This window comes from Armigeres subalbatus, chromosome 2 (genome assembly GCF_024139115.2).
Source record: "Armigeres subalbatus isolate Guangzhou_Male chromosome 2, GZ_Asu_2, whole genome shotgun sequence".
In the NCBI taxonomy this organism is placed as follows: Eukaryota; Metazoa; Arthropoda; class Insecta; order Diptera; family Culicidae; genus Armigeres; species Armigeres subalbatus.
The window spans coordinates 98,252,663-98,262,986 of record NC_085140.1 but is presented as its reverse complement, the minus strand read 5'-3'; positions in this window follow the sequence as shown (position 1 = coordinate 98,262,986).

Sequence of the window (10,324 nt, the reverse complement as noted above, 5' to 3'; positions counted from 1 at the left end):
GGAAATACAAAATATGAATGCTATCTTAGTAGGTATATGAATTCAATGGATTTCATGAGTTTGGTAATTTTCTCAAAGTATGCGTATCTGCACATACATTTAATGATAAAAATTTCTTGCGTGCACGGTATGAATAGAGAATCTCCTTCCAGAAGAAAGTTCGTACCAAGAGTAATACAATGTTCTCGTTTCCCGTTTTCCCCGTTAATCCTAGTCCTGGTGTTGAGTGGGATACCGAACAGACCTGACACGACGGCCCTCTGAAGAGACAGAAGTTTTGAGCAGGCCCAAAAAGCCGCCTGTAAACAAATAATTACGAACAACATAAGAGATAATACGACTCGATACAATCGGAAACGACCTAGGCAACGAATAAATGATCATGATTGGAAGCTTGGAACATGGAACTGCGAGTCCCTAGGTTTCACAGGTTGCGACAGGATAATCTACGATGAACTACATCCCCGCAACTTCGACATCGTAGCGCTGCAGGAGCAGGATATCTGCTGAACAGGACAGACAGTGTGGAAAAGCATCGAGCGGCTACCTTCTACCAAAGCTGTGGTACCACCAACTAGCGGGGAACCGGCTTCATACTGCTGGGCAAGTTGCGCCAACGCATGATTGGGTGGCAGCCAATCAACACAAGGCACAATGGGGAAATTCGATTTCAAAGGTGGAAAAAATTGATAACTTTCTTCACGAACAACTTACAGAAGAGATCAAGCGCTTATTCGAAAGGGAATTTTGCAAAGAATTCAGTGAGTGCTGTTTCATGGATGTGAAACGCTTCTGTATGTAGTTATTGAGCTCGTTTTGCCCTAATGCCCCATATATCGCGAGTTTCCAAATATTTGTCATTTTATCTTTAAGACATTGTTCTAAAATTGTGTTTATCTCTTCACTGTGGATCCACAGAAGGGCACTAAATATATTTTGTTGGTAAAAGTTGGAAATTTAAGGGATTTTGGGGTCAAATAAGCACCAAAGTGCATTTTATGTGCAATTTTCATGTATTCTGTAAAAAATAGTTATATTTACAGATAAGTGTTGATATTATTGTCTCAAAGTGTTGAACAGATATTGACAAATGTTTGCCGAACAAAAATTAATGAAATAAATCGTTTCACAAATGTTTTATTTGGTTATTTATTGAGTAAAAAACGATTTTTAATTTTTTTTGAATAGCTCCGATGCCAAACATTTCCAAACCATACCCGATAGCACAACTAGAAAAGAATAGTCATATGTTATGGGTCTTGATGTGATCATAGATAGGAGGTGATGGGAGATACTCTTTTTTCTTACCTTTTTGCCCAAATTCCCCTATGAAATAATATAGCTCAATGATTCTGAGCAAGGAAATGATGTAGTAATGTTAATTGAAGTGATATTTTCCAATGATATAATGAAAATAACAAATAATCATATAATTCATTAAAAATACTGAATTATAGGAGATTTAGGGGTCATACAGCTTATTTAATGTAACTTTTTATACAAAATAGGATAACTTTTCTCACGAGCGATTCACATATAAGGTTAAGGGCTTATTCGAAAGCGAATTTTCTAAGAAATTCAGTGAGTGATGTTTTATAGACATGAGACACTTCTGTATGTAGTTATTGACCTGGTTTCGCCCCAATGCCCCTTACATAATTTTTTTTCATATTTTTTGTGCTTTCACCTTTCAAAAATTACACTAGAATTCTGTTTTCCTCTTCAATGTAGATCCATACATAGCACTATACATATTTTGTTGGAAAAAGTTGGAAATTTAAGGGATTTTAAGGTAAAATAATCATCAAACTGCATCTATGTGAATATTTCATGTATTCTGTAAAAAATAATAGCACCCAAGAAATCATTTGCACTATATTACGTCGAATGACCATTTAGGGTTAATATACGGTGATTTAAAAACTTGTAAGCATTGATGTAGCTCTACATATGGTCAATTTTGGCGAAATGTACAGCCTATTGGTTATTCAGATATTTGCAGATAATAGTTGATATTATTGTCATAATTTTTTTTAACACAAATCATAAAAAAAAAACAAATATCCATAAATTACATTAAAAATGGATATTTAAGGCATTTTGGGACAAATAAGTAAAAAAATCATTAGTTATGTATTAAAAAAAAAGGTTCTGAGCTCTGAACCCTTGGATTTTTTTTCAATGCAATCTACGAATATTTGTTATTTTTATAGTATCATTGACTAATTATAATTGAATCAATGTTACTCCATCATTTCTTAACCCAGAATCATTGAGCTGTATTATTTCAAAAGGGGAATTTGGGCGAAACGTCAAGACAAAAGAATATTTCCTATCTATTGCTATCTATTATCACATCGACTAATATATTTACTCTTATCTAGTTGTGCAAACGGGTATGGTTGGGGAATGATTGGCATCGGCACTTTTCAGAAGCATTTAAAAAATCGGATTTTACCCAATAAATCATAAAACAAAACACTTGCGAAATTATTTACTTCATTAGTAACTGTTTCGCATACATTTATCAATGTCTGTAGAACATTTTGGGAGGATAATAATATTTTTATTAATTTTTACAGAATGCATGAAAAATTCACGTAAAGTGCAATTTATTACTTATTTAACCCCAAAATTCCTTAAATTTCCAACTTTTACCAACAAAGCATGTATAGTGATTTTCTATGGATCTATAATAAAGAGGAGAACACATATTTCGTACAATACTTGGAAGATAAAAGCACGAAAAATATGATAAACTGTGATGTATGGGACATTGGGGCAAAACGAGCTTAATAACTACATACAGAAGTGTCTCACGTCTATAAAACATCTCTCACTGAATTTCTTGGAAAACTCCCTTTCGAATAAGCCCTTAATCTTCTATGTGCGTCGTCCGTGAAAAATGTTATCCTATTTTGAATAAAAAATTACATTAAATGAGCTGTATGACCCCTAAATCCCCTATAATTCAATATTTTTAATGAATTATATGATTATTTGTTATTTTCATTATATCATTGGAAAATATCAATTAAATTAACATTACTACATCATTTCCTTGCTCAGAATCATTGAGCTATATTATTTCATAGGGGAATTTGGGCAAAAAGGTAAGAAAAAAGAGTATCTCCCATCACCTCCTATCTATGATCCCATCAAGACCCATATCATATAACTATTCTTGTCTAGTTGTGCTATCGGGTTGGGTTTGGAAATGTTTGGCATCGGTGCTATTCAAAAGTTTTTAAAAATCGTTTTTTACTCAATAAATAACCAAATAAAACATTTGTGAAACGATTTATTTCATTAATTTTTGTTCTGCAAACATTTGTCAATATCTGTTCAACACTTTGAGACAATAATATCAACACTTATCTCTAAATATAACTATTTTTTACAGAATACATGAAAATTGCACATAAAATGCACTTTGGTGCTTATTTGACCCCAAAATCCCTTAAATTTCCAACTTTTATCAACAAAATATATTTAGTGCCCTTCTGTGGATCCACAGTGAAGAAATAAACACAATTTTAGAACAATGTCTTGAAGATAAAATGACAAATAGTTTGGAAACTCGCGATATATGGGGCATTAGGGGAAAACGAGCCCAATAACTACATACAGAAGCGTTCCACGTCCATGGAACAGCACTCACTGAATTCTTTGCAAAATTCCCTTTCGAATAAGCGCTTGATCTCTTCTGTAAGTTGTTCGTGAAGAAAGTTATCAATTTTTTCCACCTTTGAAATCGAATTTCCCCATTGTGCAAGGATGTCAAAGCTGAGGGTAAAAGGTCGTTTCTTCAACTATAACATTATCAACGACCACTGCCCACACAAAGGGAGACCCGACGACAAGAAAGAAGCATTGGCCTTACCAATGGGGAAAGGGGAGGGACAATTCTTGGTTTGGTTGGGTCTTGGTTTAGTGGGTTTTAGCCTACGATCTAGCAATTTTGCATAAGTATTGCACATATCTGGCCTTTTGATTATATATGAGGGTAAATGCAGAAAAAGAATTGTCTTCATTATCCTTCTCTTTGAAATACTACAGCAAGTTGATTATATTTGATTAAGGTTTTGAACCTCGAGTGGGAAATTGGACTAATGCAATGCCAGATATCATTTTAAAGATATTTCTAAGATTTTTAATAAATAAAGAAAATTAAAGTAAAATATTGAACTACCTGCAGTTTTGATATTGAGTAAACATGGAATTTTGGAAAAGTTGCTTTAGTTTTAAATGGCATAGGATGCTTGTTAGGTTACCGTAGAATAAATCCTGATTTTGCAATAGGATTTATTAGCAAAAGATCTTTTTTTATTTAAAGTTTTTTTTTACAGTTTTGTGAGTAATTGTTAACTAAATACGGGCGTATGCTCTTTTGCTTTCTAACTAAAACTAATCCTAAAAGATGCATCGCATTTCAGGATAAACCTTACAAATGCGATGCAGCGTTTTGAAGGCGTTTCTTTCTGCAGATTTGTCTACTATTATGTTCTGGTGCTATTTTCCGAACATTACGCTAGGCTTCTTGTGAGGCTTCTTTTCGTTCGCCATGTCATAAATATCGGTTGTCGAAGTACTAGTACCTTTTTTTTTTTCTTGAGCAAGGGTAAACGGAAATCTGCAACCAGACACCTGAGGAGGTACTCAGGTAGTGTGGGGATGGGTATGTCATGTAACTCTTACCCGACCCACTAAAACCAAAACCCTTTCGCCAGTCCGTACCCCCGGCCCGCAATTAAGCAATACATCAGGGGGGAAAGTACTAGTACCTGCTCTCACTCAAGAGTAAGATCTGCAGTGTCCTATTAGGGATCCTTTAATAAGAGATTTTCAAATACTTTTCCAGACGATTTAGCAACGCTGTTACTTTTGTTAGCAAACGTTTCCAGCACTTGCCGCAACGCAAAATGTTGAAGCTTGTATATGACTTTGCGTTTGATAATAATTTAGAATATGTTTGTCTGTCCACTAACAGTGTTTAAATAAGCATTGTCACTAAAATAAAAGTGCAATACAAATGAGCGAAACACGATACATAAACTAGCTTACTTCTACTCGCGACTACTATTTCATAACAATCTCAATATCTCTCAATCTATAACAAACTCAATGTTCAGGGCGACTGAAAGCGATTGGCCCAGGATCGAGTCCAGTGGAGAAGGATACTCCATTCGGCGTAGGTTCATCGAAGAGCTATATCAAGTAAGTAAGTCCTGATGAGTTCTTATATGTGCTACTTTTCCATAAAGGCCGTTCTGCCTTCAAATGGGGTATAATACGGCTTTGGGTGATTTTGTTCTATTATCAGAAGGATTGTAAAATCAATTATTCTGAATCACGTCCACATTTTTTTTCAATACGAATAATCTTTTGGTCAAGTTTGAGCGAATTACCGAGAATATTATTCGTTTCACCTCTCTCTAACAAGCAATGTATTGGATAGTACAATGCTGTAGTCTCTCAATAATATGTGGGGTGTAATCTATCTCGAAAGCGAATTATGCTCTTGAAATGAAGTTTTCAAGGGACCGGTGAGAAAATGTTATTTAATAATGTATATTATTGATTTGCCGAAATCATCAGTCACCATCATATTTGAAGAAATTTAAAAAACGACAAAATAATTTAGTTTCAAAATTTTCCGGGAAATTCGGACAACTCTGATTCAAGAATCCCGGGAAATTTTATTTCCCGAGAAATCGTTTCCCGGAATGGAAGCTTTTGGTCGAACGAAAATGATAAACTTTCTGTCTGTCATAAGACGAGTTTAGCACAATTCCATTTCAGTTCAATCAAAGTTAATTGCCTATATTCCGGGGATTAAACCATCCGGCTTGGACATTAATTTACAATGTTATGAAAACTCATATGTGAATATGTACATTATGAGGAAGATATTAATTTGAAAAATGTATTGGAGGTAACCACTTTCCCTTCGGTGGGACTCGAACCCACGACCCTACAGTACGCTAGACTGGTGCTTTAACCAACTAAGCTACGAAGGACCTCCGTCGGCCTTCGCAACCTAGCGGCTATTGAATGAACTCGAGATTCCCAAATTGGACGCATAGTCAGATCACTCGCAATCCATTTGTCAAGCCAACATTTCCACATGAGTATAGTACACGTTCACATTAGAGGTAGCTCACACAACCTCACTTGATCAGTACAGTTGCTGATCAAGAATGTGTGTAGCCTCCAGACATTCTAAATACTCACGCTTCTCTAATGTGAACGTGTACATATGAGTTTTCATAACATTGTAAAAACAATTCCATTTAATTCCACCACCTCGTAATACTTTACATAAACGTATTTCGAGACACTGAAGACGACCTTACAGTTGAGGTCGAAATACGTATATGTAAAAGTATTACGAGGTGGTGGAATTAAATGGAATAAATTGTGCTAAACTCGTCTTATGACAGTGAAAACATTCCACTAAAAAGCTAAATAATTTTCTTGAAACTTTCTGTGTTATAGCTGCAAAAAAAAAAAAAGTTAGCTCCCCCTAGAATTTTCATTAGTGCCCACCCCCTTGTTTGTCTTACCGTCTTACCGAATGTCTTCCTCTTGTTGTCCGTTTCAATGTCTGTCGTTAACCCTTTCGTATGTCTTCCTCTCATTGTTGTCTCCCAAAAAAATGTTTGTCCCGTTACAGATGTGACACATCGCCAAGAATGTCAACTATGTGAACATCAGCATCGTAATTAAATTCCTTTCCTTTCCTACTATATTTTGTATTTTCTAACCTCGATCAAACCGCGAGTCTTTCGGTTCCCCAAAACTAACATTATGTATAAGATTTAAGAAATGAATTGTTAAACTTGATTTCGGCTCCGCAACGCTTCACGGCAATTGAGCCTCCAAAATAAAAGGAAGATAAAAAAAATCATTAGTTACGCCAATGGAAAGAAGCTTTCTAAGCAGAGCTGGTGCAGACATATGATGAATGCCCCCTGCGGGAAATCAAAATCGTTATTGGTGACATTAGCGCTCAGGTAGGCAGGGAGGAAACGTGAAGACTGGTGATCTGACTGGATAGTCTGCACACCATATCGAAAGACAACGGCCAACGAGGCATAAAATTTACAGTCTCTGGAATGGTAGTATGCGAGAATATACACAAGGGCACATGAAAATCGATGGTTCTTCTCTGACATCACAAACGTCTGCACTTACCGCAGTGCGAATATTAAATCCGACCACTATCTCGTTGCAGTATGCATGCACTCAAAACTCTCGACGGTGTATAACACACACTACCAACGGAAGGGCAGCTAGCACAGTTTATCTTGAAGATGGCTGGAGAGATATTCATTGGAAGTACCGCAACCGCTGGCGCTGCACTAGGCATGGTGCCCCCGGATCAAAGAAACGATTGGTATAACGGCGAATGGTGCAGTAAGTGGAAGAGAAGAATGCAGCATGGGCAAGATTTCTGCAACACCGCACGAGGACGAACGAGGCACGATACAAACGGGCCCGGAATCGACAAAATTAGATACCGTGAAGAGACGGAGCAACTGTACCACTGTAAGGCACGAAAGTTGAACTGTTCACGTAAGGGAAACGTGCCACCGCCTGATATAATAGGACATAAACGGGAACCATCTTACGAACGAGCGTGAGGTGATCCAAAATGGCGGCAGCACTACGAAGAGCACCTGAATGGCGATATGGCAGACGACGGTATCTAATGAACCTTGGAGCACGCTTGCAGGTAATACATCTACCGGCTCTCCAGGAAATCCAGGAGGAGATCGGCTGACTGAAAAACAACAAAGCCCCTGGGGTTGAACAACTACCAGAGCTGTTTATGGTGAGTTACTTGCTAGAGCGCTGCACTGGGTAATTACCATGGTTTGGGAGGATGAGGATTTGCAGCAGGAGTGGAATGAAGTTACCGTGTATCCCATATACAAGAATGGCGATAAGCTGGAATGTAGCAACTGCCCTGGAATCACATTGCGTACACCCCCAAATTTTAGACCGCCGACTAACATCGATTGCAAAAGAGTTCGTGGAGCAGTACCAGGCGGGATTTATGATAAGAAAATTATTTTGAGCTTTTTAGTGGAATGTTTTCACCTGTCATAAGACGAGTTTATACAATCCCATTGAATTCCACCACTTCGAGTCAAGTACGAGACACTGAAGACGGCCTTACTTTTGAGGTCGAAATACGTATCTGTCAAGATACAATTAAGTGGTGGAATTCAATGGGATTGTATAAACACGTCTTATGACAGGCGGGATTTATGGGCAAACGCTCTACCACGGACTAGATGTACGTCGGGTATTGCAGAAATGCCGCTAATACAACGTGCCACACATCATATATTCATCGATATATGATACGTTACGATTTTCACGAAGTTCGTTCAGCTATATGGTTTCGCTGACGACATTAATATTACATCGTGATAGCAAATTGTACGTTCTGTGGACTTCGCAAAACGCTCCGTTCGAATAGAGTTCACCGCTGTACCAAACTGACTACACCCGATTATTTTTTTAACGGACGGGGGATGCGTTCCGTGTAAAACAAGTTTTCAGTTCAAAATTTGAAAATCCGTGTAAAAAAAGTTTTATAATTTCTCGACGATTCATACAAAATGGAGCAACTTTGCAAAAATTTTGTATGAGATTTTTTTTACCCGGCCGTGTAAAAAAATCCGTTTAAGAACAGAATCGGGTGTATGTATCTACAAACGCTCATTAGACCGGTAGTTCTCTACGGACAAGATACCTGGATGATCTCGGTAGTTCTCTACGGACCTCGTGGAGTTTTCGAAAGGAAAGTACTGCGTACCATTAATGGTGGGGTGCAGATGGTGGATGGTACGTGGAGGAGGCGAATGAACCAAGAGTTGCCTCAGCTTTTGGGAGAATCACCCATCGTTCACACCGTGAAAATCGGACGACTGTGGTGGGCCGGGCACGTATTCAGAATGTCGGACCCGATGAAAATGGTTCTCGACAGTGATCCGACGGGCATCAGAAGGCGAGGTGCGCAGCGAGCAAGATAGATCGATCAGACGGAAGACAATTTGCGGACCCTCCGCAGACTGCGTGACTGGCGACGACGTGCAGCCATGGACCGAGCTGAATGGAGAAGGCTTTTATTCACTCCAACCTTATCTGAGAAAATAAATATGTAAAATAAAAACAAACTCTGCTTATACCCCACCGGAAATAAATATGAAGACTAGCATGATTTTCATATATTTTCATGATGTTTGAGGATCAAAATCTCGATTCGTAGCTATTCAATTTGGCTAAAAGTAAAAGGCACATTTTTCACCTGGAACTTTCTATTTTTGAGTGAATTGAAAGAATTTGCATCTTTCCTGCGGCCTCATTGCGTATCTCCTTTCGATAGCTCTTTCGTATGACAGTTTGCATGGTTTACTCGTTTCGAGTCGAGTTGCGCAATGCCACCCCTGGTTTTGATTTGCCCTGTCGAATCACCAAGAATCGAGATTTTGACCTCTCAACATGGCTATACAATATGGAGATCGTGCTTGTAAATACAAAGAATTTGAAAAGATAAAGGCGATTCTTGTTCAAAACCCTGCCTGCGGTGGAGCACCACCCCAATAAGCTTTTCGTCTCCAGACGATTCAATCTGGCAACACAGCACCAGCAGCTTGCTTGTCGTGCTCAGGGATGCCAGATACATTTTTTATAAGTCTGTATCAATCTCAGCAAAATGTCTGTATTTGTCTGTATAGAGTTTAGAACACACAGGAATTAGACAATTATTGAAAAACAGTGCACTTTTGAAAACGTAGAATATCGAAGTTACAATAATCAAAAAGTCATTGTAATACTTAGTCGAGTCAAGTACGAGATACTAAAGACAAGTAAGCTTTGCGCTTTCGAACAAAATAGCTTTGGCCTACTAACGGAATCTTTTAAGATTTCGGAATCTCAAAAGAATATCCTTTATACAGAATGAGAATAAAAATTCAACTCATAGAAGAATTCCTTTTAGAATCCCAAATCATTTCGTTCGGAAACCAAGAGGAAGGACTCATTTGGATTTACGAACCGAGTTTTGTTTTGGTTTTCTGGACGGAGCTTTATTAGACTAATTTTTAAGTTCAGTACAAAGTTCATCACTTAAAGAAGAACTGAAAGGAGCATCTTGGCTTTCGGAAAGAACTCTTCTGGGTTCTTAAGCGATTCCTTTTGCAGTTTCGAGCAAAATCCTTTCAAGGCTTCGGTTGGAAATCGCTCAAGTATTCTAATGGGAATCCCTTGTTCAAAAGCAGAAAAAGATTCCGGTCAGAAGCCCAGAACG